Below are 20,746 nucleotides of genomic sequence, written 5' to 3'. Positions count from 1 at the left end.
ACTATCCTATGAGTTTCCACAACCGCAAATTTTATATGAAAAGGGTGAGTGGAGTTAAAGGAGAAGTTGTTCAATGTGAGAGAAAATTCAGCCAAGTGGAGGAGGGTTGTGGTGGATGGAGACTGGTTGGGCCTCCATTTAAGAAAGATGCGGAGAACCCTAAAACCATCCTGGTGGGGGGCGGAGGTGTAGAGGGATTGGATATCCATGATGGAGATGGTTCAGGACAGGCAAATGGGAACTGTTAAAGTAATGGAGGGTTTCGGAAGATGTAGATGGGAAGAGAATGGACATGAGAAGGAAGAGAATTGAGATAGGAAGAAGTAGTTCTGTGGCGTAACAAAAAGCTGCAATGATGGGTCTACCAGGGCAGTCCTGTCTTTGGAGAAGGAGGCCATGGAGGGATGATATCCATAAATGTCAACTCTATCTACCCAGGTTCAGCACAATATCTGGACATATTCTCTGCATTTTAAAATAGTCGGTCATATAGCCCTGAGAGCTACCTGGCTTCTCTGAGCTTTCATGGCCAGACTTTCCTCATCCATGCTCCATTCATCACCACAACATCACCTCCTAGGTCAGGGGTCGGCAACCCTTTGTAACCTGAAAAGCCTTTTTGAAAAAACATGTCTAAAACAATAACTATTTGGAGCAACAAGACAAAAGAGAAATTAAATAGGGTATAAGCATACCTTAAGAGGAAAAAATTGTTTATTGAGAATCTAAGAAATATTATGCACTTATTTAATGCTGTGAAAAACAATTGCTTTAACTTCTTTCTCCCTCTTACAAGAATGACCACAGTTCCCATTGAATTTCACGTAATCTCAATCTTGTACATAGTGTGGCAAAAATCCATTTTCTACGTCCCAGGAATAGGAGAAACCGTTACTTTTGCTTTCAAATTTGAATCTTATTGCCACCCAAATCTTAATTTTACCTTTGTCTTTATCAACTTTATTTCGTGGGGAATCATAACAACACATTTTCTTTCACAACTAAGTAGATAGTTTTCTGCAAAGGTTTTGAACTTCACTAATTTGTTGCAGTGGATTTAACTGCACAGTTTGATTTAAGCATGTTAAAATAGAAAGTCTGTATCTAGATTACAGTTAAGCCAGAACTTGAATTAATTAATGCAATGATGACATGGACCAGTGGAAAGTTTTCCTTTAACTGCTAGGGTTGATTGAATTGCATACATGGGGTAAGAAGAATGAGTCCTCATATTCATGCTCACTTTTATTTTTCAAAACACAACTGTAGAAGAGCCTGGTAGGAACAGAAACATCGATTATTAAATGTTACCACACAGGAGCTGCAAATTAGATGTTAAAGAGCTGCATGCAGCTTTGGGGCAGCAGGTTGACAGCCCCTGCCCTCAGTCATCTTCCATCAATGTTGTTGGGATCTTACTTGTTGGAATTGTTGGTAATGTTAGATGTACTGTGGGCAGCTGGCTGGTCCTGTGCCTCACTGTACTTCTGTCATGAAATATGTAGAAAAAAAACATTTTTTCAATTACTAATTGCAATGTCCCAAGAATAGAAATAGTGGTTAACCTTCCTGTGTGATCACATGACTGAGCTTATTGTGAGCCAGAGCAGAGCTTGCAAACCTAAATTGCATAACTACGGAGAAGGACAAATAATATGCGCAGATTTCATAAATTTGTTTTGCAAACTGCAAAGTGACCATTGAATTCAATATTTTGCTAAGTGATATGCAGATAAAACAGATATAAAACACTGCCAAGTTGTTGCTCAGGGGCACAGGGAATCTAGTCAAGAGGAAAAAGGAAACCAGAGGTAAGATGGAGCTCATGATTGGTTTTTCTATGAAATTCAACCTGATTAACAGTTACTATGGCTTGGCACAAGTTTTGAAACACTTCCTGTATCTTTCGCTATGTTCAATCTTGCACAGTTTCAATTTTTTTAAATGTGCCCACACAGTTGAGAATTGTTGGAAGGCTCTTTGCTCTGTTGAAATACACAGCTGCTAATAAGGACTGTGGATGTTAACAGAGTAATGTTTCTCAGTAACGTACAGTTTTTAACTAGCATCATTTGGAGTCAGAAGTCTGTGGGTTCAATTCCCAACTTGTGTAGGTGGAATAAGCCATTCAGCTCCTCATGCCTGGTCCTCTATACAATTAGATCATGACTGATCAGCACCTCAGCTCCATTTAATTGCCTTTACTTATTTAGATCATTCATAAACTCAATGGAATATGAACGTTTACGTTACATGTCCTGAAAATGTAACACTTTATGCTCATCCTATTACTCTTATAAATCTGTGCTGTAGCCACTCTAAAGTAAGTATGCCTCTCCTGAGATAAAAGCAATTTTCCAGCATTTTCTATTTTTTATATCTTTCCTGAGGTTTGATGCCCAAATCTGAATCTGAAATAAAACAGAAAATGCTGGAAAAACTCAGCAGGTCTGGCAGCATCTGTGGAGATAGAAACAGAGTTAACGTTCCAAGTCTGTATGACTTTTCATCAGAGCCATTCAAATCGAGATGGCTATCATACAAACTTTGAATACCCACATCACCTGCATGATTGTGGTGCTATTTTTTTTTTGGTTTCAATGTTTTATTATAGACTGGTATTAAATTTTAGAAAAAGAATCCTAGGATTTTTCCTCCTGTATGTTTTCGCTTGGCCTCTTCATGGTCCATGATGCCAGCTGACGTCATTAGAACGATGTACCCAAACTGACGGGAAGGCAGGAGACCATTTTGCCACCTTTCTAGCTCCTTTACTTGAACATCGAATCTGGGGCTAATGACACTGCACTTGTTCAGTCTGTCTGTGAGATTGACAACTATTTTCCCACCCCTGTGGTCATCAATAATCTCAAACTCTCCAATGTAGCTATGATTCATCATTACAAACAGGAATCTCACAATCACTTTGGAGCATGATCGGGTGAGAACCTGTCATTTTCCACGTTTCTCTGCATTGTTGAGCATCGGCGAGAACATTCATGCGCACCATGATTCTTGAAATAAAATGGGAACAAACACCACTCCTTAGGATGGCGCGGATATCGGACGGATTACCACCAGCCTGGTGCTGCAGACATCTTACCGCTTTGTCAATACCTTCCAGTGCTGCTGTGTGTTCCTGAACACTGCTGGTGAACTCTGCACACAACAGGAGGCCCCAGTAGCATTACTTGTAGACCACATGGTACAGTCAGTCTACTCTTCCTAAAGGAAGGCTGCATCATAAAGGTAATGTGCACAAAAACATTGCTGCAATGCAAATTCTTGCAAAGTGAACACCAAGGTAGATGGAGGGCTGTAGTACTGGAGATATTAGTGGAGCAGCTGGGCAAGAGAAGAGACACTATGGTCTAGAATTCCCTTAAGGACCACCCTCAGAACAGATTATTAGGAAGATCAATTCCCTGAGTTTGGCCCTGAGGACCTGGCAGTAGTGCCACAAGAGTCGAAGAACGTGTGGTCAACATCAGCGAATGCATCTTCATGTAACCTCTTCTATTTGTTACATTCTGCTTTGCTTCGATGTAAACATATGAATCATACACGAGGATTGGTGAAACAATATAATATAAGAGCAAAATACTCTGGATGCTGGAAATCTAGAACAAAAACAAAAATATCTGGAAAAACTCAGCAGGTCTGACAGCATCTGCGGAGAGGGATACAGTTGATGTTTCGAGTCTGTATGACCCTTCATCAGAACTAAAAAACACCACAGCTTCCAACCTCATTGTCTCCCAACCTCGGACGGCCCGCTTCTATCTCCTACCCAAAATCCACAAACAGGACTGTCCCGGCGGACCGATCATGTCAGTCTGTTCCTGCCCCACGGAACTCATTTCTTGCTATTTAATACCATTCTCTCTCCCCTTGTCCAGTCTCTTCCCACATACATCCACGATTCCTCTCACGCCCTACATCATATCAATAATTTCCAGTTCCCAGGCCCTGACCACCTCCTCTTCACCATGGACATCCAATCCCTCTACACCTCCATCCCCCACCGGGATGGTCTGAGGGCTCTCCGCTTCTTCCTCGAACATAGGCCCGAACAATCCCCATCCACCACGACTCTCCTCCGTCTGGCTGAACTTGTTCTCTCACTGAACAATTTCGCCTTAAACTCGTCCCACTTCCTCCAAATGAAAGGTGTGGCTATGGGTACCCGCATGGGCCCCAGTTATACCTGTTTCTTTATGGGGTATGTGGAACATTCCTTGTTCCAGTCCTACTCAGGCCCCCTCCCACAAATCTTTCTCCTGAACATTGATGACTGCTTCGGTGCCACTTCATGCTCTTGTCTGGATCTGGGAAAATGTATTAATTTTGCTTCCAATTTCCACCCCTCCATCATTTTGACGTGGTCCATCACTGACACTTCCCTTCCCTTCCTTGACCTCTCAGTCTCAATTTCTGGTGATAGACTGTCCACCAATATTCATTACAAGCCTACCGACTCCCACAGCTACCTCGACTACAGTTCTTCACACCCTGCTTCCTGTAAGGACTCCATCCCATTCTCTCAGTTCCTTCGCCTCCATCGCATCTGTTCTGATGATCCCACTTTCCAAAACAGTTTCTCTGACATGTCTTCCTTCTTCCTTAACCGAGGTTTTCCACCACGGTGGTTGACAGGGCCCTCAACCGTGTCCGGCCCATCTCCCGCGCATCTGCCCTCACACCTTCCTCTCCCTCCCAGAACCATGATAGGGTCCTCCTTGTCCTCACCTATCACCCCACCAGCCTCCATGTTCAAAGGATCATCCTCCGCCATTTCCGCCAACTCCAGCATGATGCCACCACCAAACATATCTTCCCTTCACCTCCCTGGTGGCTTTCTGCAGGGATCATTCCCTCCGGGACACCCTGGTCCACTCTTCCATCACCCCCAACACCTCATCCCCTTCCCACGGCACCTTCCCATGCAACCGGAGAAGGTGCAACACCTGCCCCTTTACTTCCCCCCTCCTCACCGTCCAAGGGCCCAAACACTCCTTTCAAGTGAAGTGCTGCTTCACTTGCACTTCCCTCAATTTAGTCTGCTGCATTCGTTGCTCCCAATGCTGTCTCCTCCACATTGGAGAGACCAAATGCAGACTGGGTGACCGCTTTGAGGAACACCTTTGGTCTGTCAGCAGGCATGACCCAGACCTGCCTGTCGCTTGCCATTTCAACACCACCACCCTGCTCTCATGCCCACATGTCTGTCCTTGGCCTGCTGCAATGTTCCAGTGAAGCTCAACGCAAACTGGAGGAACAGCACCTCATCTTCCAACTAGGCACTTTACAGTCTTCCGGACTTAATATTGAGTTCAACAATGTCAGATCATGAACTCTCTCCTCCATCCCCACCCCCTTTCTGATCCCCCTTTTCCAATAACATAATTGTTTTACAAATATATTTTTCTTTTCCCACCTATTTTTAAATTTATTTCAATCTATTGTTTCATCTCCACCTTTTATCCCATTTTGATCCCTTCCCCCACCCCACCCCCATTAGGGCCATCTGCCACTAGCTTGTCCTGCTTGCTACCCTTAATGTCTCTATTAGCACATCCTTTAGATAATATCACCACCGTCAGCACTCCTTTGTCCTTTTGTCTATGATATCTTTGGTAGTCTCTTCTTGGCCTCCACCTATCACTGGCCCCCTATCGAGCTCCTCCTGTCCCACCCCCTCTACCAGCTTATATTTCATCTCATTTCTATATTTTTTAATTCTGATGAAGGGTCATACGGACTCAAAACGTCAACTGCATCCTTCTCCGCAGATGCTGTCAGACCTGCTGAGTTTTCCCAGGTATTTTTGTTTTTGTTGGTGAAACAATAATATGGTTTCTTTATTTGAAGATAAGACTATATACATATAATGTTCACTGGGTGATAAGTATAATACATCTGACTTCTACCACTGTTGCTGACAGCCTTCATGTCATGTAATGCATCATATCCATGCAAGGTAGCTAATGGTTGACGGCAGTTTAAAATATGCCTCCTTAAAGGTATATGCACACCATATCACGACATCCCACTTTTTTTTGAACTAAAGGCTTACCCTTAAAAAATCAAACTATTTACATTAAAACAAAAGAAAATAATACTGTATCTGTATGTACTTTAATACAGAGGAGTAAATTTACAAATCTCTGAAACATATCAGCATTTTGCTTATCGTTCCAGCTTTATGCACAGTGATCTTTGCTGGAGGCTGCTATACATTTTCAGAATGCTGGTTGGGGGTTCTTTGTTTGTGTTGCTTCTTAGGCTGTGTTCTAGTCGCAGTAGGGTGTCTGGTGTTTCTGGTTTTGGTACTGTTCTGATTTGACATCTGTTTTATCATACTGTCATGCCATTTGGCGTTTGTACTTTATACTACCTTGGAGCTAGGCATATGTTGATGATTTCTGCTGGATTCCATGTGAATGTTGTACTCAAAATTTCTGTCCAATGTTCAGGTTGGATAATTCATTAGCCACATGCCAGTCATGGATATCTTTCATCTTCCCTGTTTGTTGCTTCTGGGAGTATCGACGAGTGATGACTGGGGAGGTTTGTGAGCACTAGTCTGCCGGATAGTAATTCTGAGTTGGTTCTGTAGTATGAAGTTTGCAAGTTCAGAATGGATATACATATTCGGTTCAAATTGTAGCCTGTTGGCTGATGATCTGCATTGCAGAACTTGGTGGCCTTATCCCAGTATAAGCATTGCATTTCCAATAGTGCTCCTTGTGGTCTGTGGTCCTCATCATTGGCTTGACAATACCATGAATGGTGACCAAGGATTGAGGAAAGGAGTGGAAGTTGCTGACATAGATTTAGGGAAGAGGTGAAAGCTAGGAAGGGGAGGGTGAGTTAGTATGAACTGAATGATGATGTGAAAGTTGTTGGTATGAATTTAAGGAAGTAGGAAAAAGTACTGGTGTGTACTTTCCAAAATGGTGAAAGTTCCTAGTGTGAACAGAGGTCTGCAGTAAAAGGTGCTAGAATGATCTGAGGGAAGGGATAAAATATGCTAATATCAACTGAGGGAATGCATGAATATGTACTAGGGAAGAGGCGAAAGATGCTGGTATGAACTGAGGGAAAGGGAGAGATGAGATCATATGTACTGGATGACATATTTATTTTCAAAGATGACCAACTTTTGCAGAGGTTAATAACTAAGCTTGGGCTTAAATGAAAATTTAACTGGCTTGTGTTTCTTCATAGCCCAGATTTTATAGTCAGCAGTGAAGGGATGGTGCTTATTGCTGACCTTGAGAACAGCAGCCACAAATACTCAGCTGCCCTAGCACATCAATTTCCCTTCTTCTGATGTGACTTTGAAACTGGCATCATCTATGGGGGTCTGCGGCATCCAGCAATAGTGAGGCTATCAGAGACTGAAGAATTCACACAGACATCAAACCAGGAAGTAAAAAGCATGCAGTATAGTTTACTTTTTAATCATTTTAGAGAAAACAAAGGTTGGGGCCTAAACATGGGACTAAGATAGAAGCTGAAATATGATAAACAATTTTTTTAAAAAAATGTTGAAATTAATGGGATTTTTATATTGTTTTGAGGGAATGGCACTCCACATTATAAAAATATTTTTTTTAGGGCCAGAGAGGTTAATCAGCACTAATTATAGTTTGGCATACCATTAAATTAAGTTAAACCTCATTCAGCAAATCTTAAAATTTTCAATGTTTTTTACAGTGTAAATAGTACGTAATAAATTGGAGCTCGTGTCAAATCACTGATTCTGTGTTAATTGCAGCTGCGAAGACTGCAACAGCTCACTGTGTGGAGAAGCAGGATATCACTGCCAGAAATATTTCTATATTTCCATCTTTACTTGCACATGTGCAGATACAAGGGGCTGCATTTTACAGGTGCGCAGACTGCTCACAGCCTCTGGAAGGAAAGTTGGCTGGAAACTGACACGCTCTCAGGAATCTTAACGCCTTGCCGGCAGACTGAATTGCTTTACAGTGGGACTTTCACCCTCAGTGGGAGGAAAGCCTCACCCTAATTAGCTCATTAGTGGGTACTGCCAGGACTGCAGGATGAAGAAGATCATGACTTCACCAGAAAGGTAAGTCCCAGGGTTTTTTTAACAGGGAGGGATCCTAGAGCCCAGTGAGATAGAGGGGTGGGCGGGGAGAGGAGTGTTTGGGAGGCTCAGTTTTGTAGGTCAGGCAACGCAGAAGGAGGGGTAGCATCTTGGGGAGTGCCCCCAATGCACAGAGGGCACCCCCCGAATGAGGTGCCTCCCTTTCTTCTTGCCTTTTCTTACGTAAGCCTTAAAACGGCCAGCCCACTCTTGCCCACCAGCCCATGCCAACAGTATTACAGTCACAAATTTTGAGCCATTATATTCTCAAATCAAATCTTTTGCCAGATTCACTGTGGAGAAACACAGTCTGACATCACATGACAGTGCGGCCTAGGAAAACCAACGTTCATTCATCCAGTTAATCCCAGGAAATATTCCACTGTCCACATTCCTTCTAAAACGTCCACATTTCTTCTAAAACTCCCCACAGAATTTCCTCAGTAGATGCAGTACTGAGGAAATGTTTCACTGTCGGACAGTGCTGAATGCAATGTTAAAGCACTGCCCCATCAGACGTCTGCAGTGGATGTAAAAGATCCCATGACATTGATGAAGAACAGAGGAGCTCTCCCAAGTGTACCTGCCGATATTTTTCCTTTAGCGTGTTAAAATAGATTATCTAATGATTATCACAATGTTATTTGTGGGACGTTGAAGCGTGCATATTGGCCATATTCTCTATGTTACAACAGTCACTACAATTCAAAAATACTTAATTGAATTTAAAGTGTTCTTTGACATCCTGAGGTAATGAAAGGTGCTAAGTCAATGCAATGTGAACAGAAAATACTGGAAATACTTGTCAGGTCTGGGAGCATCCGTGAGAGAAAAACAGATTTAATGGGCCAGACTTTCATGGAAAAGGGCCAATTCCAGAGGCCTTTAAAAGTGAATTGTGGCACTTTAGATGTGGAAGTCCCACCACCTTTTTCAGCAGATCCCATTTTTGCTGGTAAGGGAAAGGGATCAGGGCAGAAATCACAGAGTCAAGAAACAAGAGCTCAGCATGGCCATTTGAAATTAGTGCTGAGTTCAAACAGACCCCACAGGGCCTTAACTGGCAAAGTGGGAGTCACAAATTTGTGGAGCAGACATAAATGCTCTTGACAGGTAGATGAGATTGTTTAAGTGTCATGATCTGAAGTTATTTAAATCCATAACCTTTTAAAAGCAAAAAGGCTGCAGCTGTCAGTGAGAAAAAATTGCTGCTGGAGCTCATTGATTGGCAGGCCATCTAGTACAGTTTTGAAAAAAACATTAACATCTGTTTCTGCAGTTTCAAAAAGCTTCATTATACACATTTCAGCAGAGCTGTTATTACAGCTGAGCCAATTATAAATGCTTGATTGAATTTCAAAAGCTCCAAAAGCACTTATCTCAGCGAGAGTCTTAGTTCACATTTTGATTGACAGTTTTAAGAGGCTATTAAAGCATTAACTGAGTAGAAGTTTGTTTTTATAAGAAATTGTCCACTTGAGGGGATTTAAAATCTTTGAATATGAATAAGGGTTGTTTTTCAGTATCAGGTGTGTTTGAATGAGAGCCCTATTAGATAGTTTATTTTTTAAATCTCCACATGTCTCTTGAGGTCTGCCCATAGTGGATACAGGTGAGTGACTATGGAGGTGGCATCCAGATATGAGGTGGTATGGAGGTGGCATGTGGTATGAGTTAGCATGGAGGTGGCATGTGGGTATGAGGTGGTTTAGGGGTTGGATGAGGGTGAGGGGTGAGGGTTAGTGGGCCAGCAGCTTTTTATAGAACTTGTCTAAAGTCTCAGCGAGCTGAGGCAGGCCTACTAACCTGCCCACCTTGGCACTCGTCTGCTTCCAGGGCTACCTATGAACTGCTCCCGAAAGCAACAGGCCTGATTCGATCATGCCCCTGCCACCTGGAGCAAAACTTGTGTGTGACGGGGCCCTTTATATCAAGGGGTGTCTGCTGAGTCAAGAAATTTCCCAATTTGAGCTACCCATCTTGGAAATGAAAATTCGGTCGCATGTGTCAAGTCTGTGATCTTCTATTCTTATTTCAGATTTCCAGCAAATGTAGTATTTTGCTTTTCTACGCAAATGCAAGTATTTCTTTCTCACATACTGTGGTCCTAAAATATTATTTTTGTGAAATGAGTCAATCTAATTTGCATTTGAATCAGTCAGCTGCTTCCATTGTCTCCCAAGGCAGCCTGTTCCATTGACTGACCACTGTGATATTAGTCCCAGTTTTACCTCCTCTCTTTAGCAGAAAGTGCACGTGTTTGGGCTGGGGTTGTGGGATGGGGGGGTGCAGGGGAGGTGGCGCAGGGCGGGGCTGAGAGTGGAATCCATAAAATGAGAGCAGATTACACTGCTTACCTGCCGTGCCCCAATACTAACATGCTCTTTTGAGCATGTGAGTGGGATACTCGCAGGAAGGAAGCAAGGCCTTTCTTTAATTGTGCAGATCAGGTCTAATGCTATTATTAGGACCAAGTGTCGAATTTAGTTGGAGAAAGCTACCCAATTGCAAAAGCTGTCATTTGATTTAAGTATTAAATATGGGGAAAATGTTTCACTTCCACTGAAAATGGGCATTGAGTGGGTGGGCGCCCAGCTGCAGTTGATGACATGGGGCATAATGTTTTTGGCTGCACATCAGAATCTTAAGAGCATTATGCCGTCACTTCAGAAGGGGTTGCCTAAACTTTGGACTGGACTGAAGATTAGCATACTTTTTCTTCACTCTTAGGGCCTTCACTTGGCCTGAAACAGAACCTATGCTTATTCTCAGCAGAGAAAGATTCTACTGGGCCAATCAACAACATTTCAGGTGGCATTCCAAAAGAATTAGAGGAGTGAAATCTGATTGAAATGGGTTCTGTATCTAATCATCTGATTAGATGGGGGTCGGTGCGGAAACGATTGGAGGAAAATTGGGGGAAAATTCCAGTCAGTGGTTTATTTCCATCCCGACAATAGAGTGCAAAGAGGGATTCCTGATGGCCTCTGGTGGGAATGGCAGCCCACCATTACCCTGCCATGAGGGTTGGGATTGCAAATTCCCACCATTGATTCCTGTCATCAGGAAACAGATTTTATAGCTCCTGCTAGATTGTCTGCCCCAACCCACCACAACTCCCAGTGTTAGCGGGGGGTGGGGGTGGGGTGATTCCGCCCATGATATAATACTTTATTTTTGAATAGTCTGATGAGAAATCATTGGATATCCATTATGGACAGCTCTGAGTATAAATAACTGAATATAAATAACGGGCAACAATTAGAAAACTTGAACAATGAAGCCACTGAAAGTTGGTTTGCAGGTTAAAAATGGGATGCTTCAAGGGAACCAAGAAACCGGTCATGGGAAACTGCACAGGATGAGGTAAGTGAAGATGATGCAAAAGCCTGATTGATAAAGGCTCCAGAAGTTCATGAAAGGTGCATAATGCTTGGATGGGTACATGTTTTAAACAAAGAACTCAACACTATTGGACATTGTAGTAAGAACTTTTATAGGACAATAAAATCCTGCGAATATACTACCCAAGGCCATCTCTGAAGGATGGTACAAAAGATGTTGCAAAAAGATAATTGATACTTGAGTCAGAATGGTGTGAATTGGCCAGTTAACCTGAAGACCGACAATCAATTCTGAACTGATCATTCACAAGTGGTTGTATTCATACTCTTATTATTAGTGCATTGCTCAAGTTGTAGTTTAGAATTTGTTTCTTGTAAAGTAACTCTAAGTAGAACTCAGGTGTAATTGTCATTTCCTTAAATCTCAGTTTAAAAAATCTTAAACCTGTGAGGCACATGAGTGAGGCCTTACAGCTGTGAAGCAATTTGGAACATCACAAGATTGTCAAAGTGACCATATAAATGCAAAATCTTGCCTCATTCTCTTAAATGCTTTTTCCACCCTCACATTCACACAATTTCTGGGGTAAAAAGCTTTATAAGTGGAAAGACTAAGCAATAAAACACAGCTGTCATTAATGTATTTCCACTCCTAAGTATTAGCCACAAAGGACTGGCTACCCTGGGAGACTGTGTCAGGCGGTCCCTGAAGCTTAGCAAGTTTCCTGAGCCAGCTGGGAAATGTTTCCAAGTAGGAAGGCTAGGGGCTGCTATTGGAAGATATTGTACTTTAAAGCGGTTGCTGTGTGAAAGGACAATGGATGCCACATCCATGATGCCCACCCCAACGTCTAGATCTCAAGACAATTGGCAAAATTGTGCAGGAGGAAACAGAAGTGCTCCGGAAAATGGTAACAGAAAAAAATAAGCAAATCATATCAAGTCACAATGAGCTAATGAAAATCGAGAACACAGTTAACATGATGCAAAAAAAGATAAGAAATTAAAACAATTAGCTCCAAAATGATAGTAGCCCACTCAAAAATGAGCAAGTAATGGCAGAAGCTGCTTAAGAGTCTGCACGCCTTATGAGAGGACACATGTAAGGCCATTTCTTCCCCAGTTATCAGATTATAGGAATTGTGCTCCTCAACAAATATCTGAGGCTTTCCATGAAGTAAAGATCTTTCCCATCCAACTTGACAGGATATAATGGATACCTAAACAATTCTAAATAATTTACGAAGGAGAATTCCCAAAGAAACAGTCTGTTCTGGGCCCAAATTTCTACACTCCAGTCAGTAACAGATTTGACAAGGCTGACCAATAGATTTAATCCCAGTACCTCATTCTGAGTTGAACTGAAAACATACTGATTAAGGAAGTTCTCCTGAACACAGTTCAAAAATCCATCCCCCTGCCTTTCCCTTTACTTCAACGTTATCCCAATGAATATTTAGGTAACTAATGTCCCCGAGTTTTTATTTTAATTTGTTCATCGGATGTAGACGTCATTGGCTAGGACAGCTTTAATGCCCATCCCTAACTGCCCTTGAGAAGGTGATGGTGAGCTGTCTTCTTGAACCGTTGAAGCCCACAGTGCTGTTAGGGAGGGAGTTCCAGGATTTTGACCCAGCGACAGTGAAGTAACAGCAATATAGTTCCAAGTCAGGGTGGTGTGACTTACAGTAGAAGTTGCAGGTGCTGGTGCTCCCATGCATCTGCCGTCCTTGTCCTTCTAGAGGTCGTGGGTTTGGAAGGTACTGTTGAAGGAGCCTCGGTGAGTTGTTGCAGTGCATTTTATAGATGGTATATACACACTGCTGCCACGGTGCATTGACGGTAGAGGGAGTGAATGTTGCAGGTGGTGGATGGGGTGCAAATCAAGTGGGCTGCTTTGTCCTGGATCATGTCGAGTTTTGAGTGTTGTTGGAGTTGCACTCATCCAGGCAAGTGGAGAGTATTCCATCACACTCCTGACTTGTGCCTTGTAGCATCTGATAAAGTGTTATATAACAGACATGCCCGTTGGGCTAAAAGGGGCTCTGACAACATAGATACGAAGCTGGTTAAATGACAGGATAATGGAGTAGTGTCGAATTTTGATTTTCAGACTGGAAGAAAGTTAGGTTCTCCAGGGGTTGATATTTGGACCACTGCTTTTCTTAATCTATATTAATGGCCTAGGCTGGAATTTTCCACTCCTATTTGCGGGGGGGCATCATGGCAGGTTTGGGGGTGGCGGGGGGGGTGGGGAGAGAATTCGGTGGGAGGGACAGAAATCGGTTTCACTCCGGCGTGAAATCACAGTGGGATCATCCGATGGTTTCCGCCATGGTTCCCAATGGTGATCGCGGATCCTGCTGGAGGCTGGCATGAAACTGATTTGCATCCCAGTGATGGGATGCAAAGTGGGCCCAACCAGAATCGTCCCTCACACCCAATTTACCATTACGCCGGCGGGAAAACACAGCTGTCCAGAAGACATCTGGACCAGCGCGATGTGCAAAAGTCAGGGCTCATCTTTAGGGCCTTGCTCAAATCGCGGACACCCGAGGTGATGCTGGAGGACTACAGCTACCAGACCCTGGAGGAACACATGCATCACATGGTGGATGGATCCTCATGTACAAGGCTCTGCTGCAATGTAGCTCTCAGAAGGTGGGAAGTCTCCATGCAGCAGCTTCAACTTTGCTGAGGCTTCAGATCTTCATGGACTTTGCCGAGGCTTTGGACTTGCTTTGGAACTTCAGGCACACACCACCTTCCAGGAACTTTGCCATGGGCACGCATCATCGACCAGGGACTTTGCCATAGGCTCATGTCATCTTCCAGGGACTTCGCCAAGAGCAGGTACTGATGAGCGGCAATGGGTGTGGGGGAGAGGAAGGCCTGGGTGTGAGTGGGACAGAAAGGTGTACCGGGAGGCGGGGTGGTGAAGTTTGCAAATGTGGAGGATGGTGTTAGGGAGGAGGGGCGAAGTTGGGGGTGGGGTGTAAAGGTGTTGGGGTCGATGAAACATAGAAAATAGGAGCAGGAGTAGGCCATTTGGTCCTTCGAGCCTGCTCTGCAATTCATTATGATCATGGCTGATCATCCGACTTAATAGCCTGCTTCCGCTTTCTCCCCATATCCTTTGATCCCTTTTGCCCCAAGAGCTATATCTAACTCCTCCTTGAAAATGTGCAATGTTTTGGCCTCAACTACTTTCTGTGGTAACGAACTCCACAGGCTCACCACCCACTGGGTGAAGAACTTTCTCCTCATCTCAGTCCTAAATGGTCTACCCCGTATTCTCAGACTGTGACCCCTGGTTCTGGACTCCCACACCATCGGGAACATCCTTCCTGCATCTACCCTGTCTAGTCCTGTTAGAATTTTATAGGTTTCTGTGAGATCCCCCTCATTTTTCTGAACTCCAGCGAATATAATCCTAACTGACTCAATCTCTCCTCATATGTCAGTCCCGCCATCCCAGGAATCAGTCTGGTAAACCTTCACTGCACTCCCTCTATAGCAAGAACATCCTTCCTCAGATAAGGAGACCAAAACTATACACATTATTCCAGGTGTGGTCTCACCAAGGCCCTGTATAATTGCAGCAAGACATCTCTGCTCCTGAACTCGAATCCTCTCGCTATGAAGTTGGAGGGGGCAAAGGTGTCAGTGGGGAGGAAGGTGTGTGGAGTGGGGGAAGGGCGCGTGGTGTGGGGGGGGGAAGGCGTAAGTGGAGGTAGAATGTCCAAGTGAACATGCAAGGGAGGGGTCTGTCGGCTCAATGTGAGACTCCTGGGGAGCGAACTGAGAGTGGCCGTGGTAGGATGGAATGGTGAGTGTGAGAGGGAGCCGGTAAGGTATGAGGATCAGGGTGTGACTGTAGAAGTAGAGGGGCAGTGACGGTGTTGGTGGGGACACACTGGCAAACAAATTTGATTGAATTTTTTGAGGAGGTGACTAGTTGTGTAGATGAGGGTCGTGCAGATGATGTAGTCTACATGGACTTTAGTAAGGCTTCGGACAAGGTCCCACATGGGAGACTGGTCAAGGAGGTAAGAGCCCATGGGATCCAGGCAATTTGGCAAATTGGATCCAAAATTGGCTTCATGACAAGAGGCAGAGGGTGACGGTCGAATGTTGTTTTTGCGATTGGAAGCCTGTGACGAATGGTGTATTGCAGGGATTGGTGCTGGGACCCTTGCTGTTTGTCATGTACATTAATGATTTAGACATGAATATAGGAGGTATGATTGCAAAGTTTGCAGATGACACAAAAATTGGTGGTGTGGTAAATGGTGGGCAGGAAAGCCTTAGATTACAGGATGATATAGATGGGCTGGTATGATGGGCAGAACAGTGGCAAATGGAATTTAATCCTGAGAAGTGAGGTGATGCATTTTGGGAGGACTAACATGGCAAGGGAATACACAATGAATTGTAGGACCCTAGGAAGTGCAGAGGATCAGGGTGACCTTGATGTACATGTCCATAGATCCCTGAAGGCAGTAGCACAGGTAGACAAGGTGGTTAAGAAGGCATACGGGATACTTGCCTTTATTAGCCGAGGCATAGAATATAAGAGCAGGGAGGTTCTGTTGGACCTGTATAAAACGCCAATTAGGCCACAGCTGAAGTACTGTGTGCAGTTCTGGTCGCCACACTATAGGAAGGATGTGACTGCACTGGAGAGGGTACAGAGGAGATTCACCAGGATGTTGCCTGGGCTGGAGCATTTCAGCTATGAAGAAAGACTGGATAGGCTATGGTTGTTTTCCTTAGAGTAGAGAAGGCTGAGGGGGGAACCTGATAGAGCAATACAAAATTATGAGGGTCATAGATAGGGTAGATAGGAAGAAACTTTTCCCCTTAGCAGAGATGTCAGTAACCAGGGGGCATAGTTTGAAGGTAAGGGGAAGGAGGTTTAGAGGGGATTTGAGGAAAGGTTTTTTCACCCAGAGGGTGGTTGGAATCTGGGAAACAGTGCCTGAGGGGGTGGTAGAGGCAGAAACCCTCACAATATTTAAGAAGTATTTAGATGAGCACTTGAAACGCCATAGCATGCAGGCCTATGGGTCAAGTGCTGAAAAATGGGATTAGAATAGATGGGTGCTTGATGTCCAGCATGGACACAATGGGCTGAAGGGCCTGTTTCTATGCTGTATACCTCAATGACTCTAAACACGGAGCCTGGGAGGTCAATGTGGATGGGGGGTGAGATTTTCGCGAAGGTACAGAACATGTACATTCACCTGGACATTCCTGAAGGAGAAGGGTTTGGGCTGTAGAGTAATAGTGGGGAGGTGGAAGGTGATGCCATGAGCTCCACTGTGATGGGGCAAAGGACATGGGTGATTAGGGGAGGGGAAAGGATGGGGAGCTTACGAGAAACTTGACTATGACCATTTTTTGTCAAACCGAAAGTGAACGGAGCCTCGTGTTAGATGGGCACACATGCTGCACGGGAGGGCAATCAGTGGGTGGGCGGAGATTCAGGTCAGTTCAAATGGACAACTGAAAGAGAACCCCCAGCAGGCAGCATTGAAAATGCTCGGGACAGTGAGAGGAGTGTGATGGATGGATGGTGGCTCCGCATGCATGGAAGAGTGCTTGCAAGAGGCTCCAAAAGACCTTGGCACGCACACACACTTCTCCCTCCAGATTCACTCCTGGTCCAGCGGCATGTAGCTGAACTGCTAGTAGGGGGGTATGCAGGGGAAAGCCTGTCAATGAAGCTGAAATACAACATTACACATTCAGTGAAAGTGAATATATTTTCAGATTATAAGGTAACAAAATGTGTTCATCCATGCAACCACTTGTGATCAGAATTTCTTAACTTTTCTAGGCCTATCACTTCTTCTAAGTGCTGCCCTGACATCCGCAGCAAGGCTGGAGACAGACTGTGCCAATGGTTGGCCCTGTTGCCTCTGATGAGTTTGGCGTGCGTCCTCTGGAGAGCCGAGTCCTTCAGGACTCTGGCTTGCTTTGGCTGTCCTCCTGTGGGTCAGCTGCTCCCTCTGTGGTGGCAGAGGACAAGTTTGAGGGGGCCACAGGCAAAGCAGACATGGAGGGAGCAGACAGCCTCTGAGATTTGTGTGTGGATGACCCCAGGGATGTCCAGCTGCCGCTCCTTCTCCCTTTGGGTGCCTGAGGTCTCTGGTCTGACTCCTTGAGGGAAAGGGGCACCTGAAGTGACATCGAGGTGCCCCCTTTCCCTCTCATGTTGCCACTGTGGGAACATACCCATGGCGACTGCAATGAAGTGCAGGTCTGCGTGCATCGCCACGCTCTGCTGGACCATGGCATCCACCATCCTTCCCATAGGGGCCTCCATGCATGCACCACTTCATCAGAGAGCAGGCGGATGCACTCCTCCGACTCGCGTGCCACTCTAGAGGGCTTACAACAATTCTGTATGATGTTCCTCCGCCTTCTGCTGACTCTCCACAGTGAGTTGGAAGGCCACATCCAGAGGCTTGTCATCTGACTCTGACCTCACAGATGCAGCAGTCTTCTGAATGTTGGGGAAGCTTGGCTGAACCTGCCCCCTCCTGCACGTGTCCATGCAGTGAACACCAGATCGTTAACCTGAGCCTGCTCTAGAGCTGGGTCCCACTGAGGTGTGTGTATGCATTGGTGGAGGGTGTGTGTAAGCACTGTGACAGGTCTTCCAGGCTGCTATTTGCAGCTCTTCAATGGAGGAGGTGTTCTCTTCCCTGGAGGTGAGGACCTGGTTGGCTGAGACGACAGAGCTCCCTGTGAACCAAAGTAGAGATAATTAGTGCATGGCAACACAATCAAAAACAGAAGAGAACACTCATGGTTGTGTTGAGAGAGGGATGATCTGGTGCAGGATCCTCACGTGTAGTCGTTGCTGACCTCACCATCGCTACAGGAACAGTCCATGTACTCACCAGCCAGTGTAATGGCATGCTCCTCAATATGAGTGAGAGGCTGTCTGGAAGATATGATAATTTTCATAATGTTGTTGGAATTTATTGTAGAGTAATAGTGGGGTTTGTGTTTATGGGTATGTGTGTGTGTGTGTGTGACTTGACTGAATTAAAGGCAGCTGGTCTGAAGGCTTTGATGTATCAGGAGATAAGCTAGGTTTGAAATGTTAAGTAGGTAAACATGGGTGAAGTTTTAGAATGTGAGGTATAGAGGGAACATTTACATTTTTAAATAAACCAGACCAGCTTGAATTCAAAAGAGGGGTGAAATGTTTCACCTAGCCAGGAGAAGTTAAGAAACAGTGTGTTTATTTTTCCCAAAGATTACTGGTAAAATTGGTACTATGATAGATTTTTATTATTAGAGGGGTAAAGTCCAAAGACATAGTGAAACAATGGGAATTTGCATTCAAAGGGGAAATCTGTATAAAGGAGATGAGGTTGTGTGTAGGAAGGAAGGCATTCTAAGATCTAACAGGTGTGAAAAGCTTCCAGCATCTAAGCCTCAAGCTGCTGTCTAAAGAAACTGAAGTTAAGAAAACTCACTTTGAATTTGACTGTTCAAAGTATCGTATTACTTTGCCTGGATCTTTTGAAATATGTGTGTTTTACTGTTGCCTTAATGGAGGTCTAACTGGGAGTTAGATTAATTAGGGGATTTAGAAGTTATCATAGTAGTAATTTGTAGATCTATGTATGTGCTTAAAATCATTTCTTCTATTAATAAAGGTTTAACTTAGTTTTGTAAGAAACCTGTAGGACTGGGTGGCCTTTTTACCAAATTCAAAGCCCGCAAGTTGAAATAAGTACAAATTGCAAATAGTTGTGACAGCTGCTTCAAATTTCCCTCTGAGATTTGGGCAGCTTGGCATTTACCATCTGCCTGCCATAACAGAGCCTAATATTGGCCATTCCACAGCCAGTCTGGAACCTCTCCCTCCTGTTGTGAGCCAGCTTCTCCTCCTTGAAAACAGATAGTGTGAGAGCAGGACACATGGCACTGCGTGGAATGTTTGTGTGGTGAGCAGAGGCATGGACGGGATGAGGACGCGAACTCCAAAGGATATGAGCCTGATGGAGATGTGTGTGAGAGTTAGTGGTGTTGTCCCTTGAGGTGTGAGATCCCTGTGGATGTGTGATGGGTTTGTGAGTGTGAGAGTTGAGAGTGATTGACTTACCGTGGCAGAACGGATGAGATCATTCATCCTCTTCCTGCACTGGATGGCTGACCTCTCTGTGCTCCATTGACACTGACTGCTGTTACCACCATCTCCCAAGCTGAATTGGTGACTCTGGTGGACCTCCTGAGGCCAGAGCAGGGGTAGAGGACATCGCAACAGGCCTCAGCGGCATCTAAAAAGCGTTCCAGTGAGGCGTCAGTACATTTGGGGGCTGCCATCTTCCTGATATTCGGGGCCATCTGTTGCCCGGAGCAGGCCTGGTCTGTAGACATAGTGCTCTGGTGCACTTTAAATATGGCACCCGGAGTGTGGAAGTGCTGAGGTGATGGCATGGTGGACAATTTAGAGGCTGAACGCCCGCAATCCGATGTGTTTCCCGTGCATGCATTAATGGGAAGCGGACAATACAGTGCAAAAATCCTCTTTTGCAGCCGGCAAGAATAGTGTTGTTTTTCATGCCCATCACCACACTTAATGCAATTCAGGGACAATTCTGCCTCTAGACTTGGGTGTGCAGGGCACAATTACAAATTTTGTGGATGACACAAAACTTTGAAGTATTCTGAACTGTAAGGAGGAAATGGCAAAACTTCAAGAGGACATAGACAAGTAGGTGGAATTGGGGTCTACGTGGCAGCTCAAATTTAACGCAGAGAAATGTGAAGTGATACATTTAGGTAAGAAGAATGAGGAAAGGAAATGTAAAACAAAGGATACAATTCTAAAGGGGGTGCATAGCAGAGGGACCTGGGGTAAATGTACAAAAATCATTAAAGATGACAATGGCAGCTTGAGAAACCAGTTAATAAGACATACGGGATCCTGGGCTTTATGAATAGACATAGGCCGGGATTTTGGCACCCCGTCGTGATGGGCGTGTTTGGTGGTGAGATCAGAGAATCTTGCGAGAAGGCCCTAAGCGCATTTCCCAGCGACATGAATCCAGGAAGCAATTGTTCCCTCCCCCAACCCCGTCAATGGTGGGCTGCGTTTCCCACTCTCGAATGTCAGGAACTTAATTTGAATGCATTTGCATCTCATTATTGTGGCCACACACCAGAATCAGCCCCCCAACAGCATCAAATTTAATCTAAATTTAATTTAAATCTATCTTACAACAACCTGATTTGCAACTGCCTTGAAAAGACGTGC

At 44.6% G+C, this 20,746-nt stretch overlaps 1 pseudogene; it reads right to left on the bottom strand.

Annotated features, from left to right (window-relative positions):
• Positions 1-2,589: 2,589 nt before the first annotated feature.
• On the bottom strand, positions 2,590-3,010 carry LOC144689612 (small ribosomal subunit protein uS8 pseudogene; annotated as a pseudogene).
• Between the last annotated feature and the right edge of the window lie 17,736 nt (positions 3,011-20,746).

This window comes from Cetorhinus maximus, chromosome 14, assembly GCF_964194155.1.
Source record: "Cetorhinus maximus chromosome 14, sCetMax3.hap1.1, whole genome shotgun sequence".
NCBI classification, from domain to species: Eukaryota; Metazoa; Chordata; class Chondrichthyes; order Lamniformes; family Cetorhinidae; genus Cetorhinus; species Cetorhinus maximus.
This window is presented reverse-complemented; position numbering and strand designations above follow the sequence as displayed.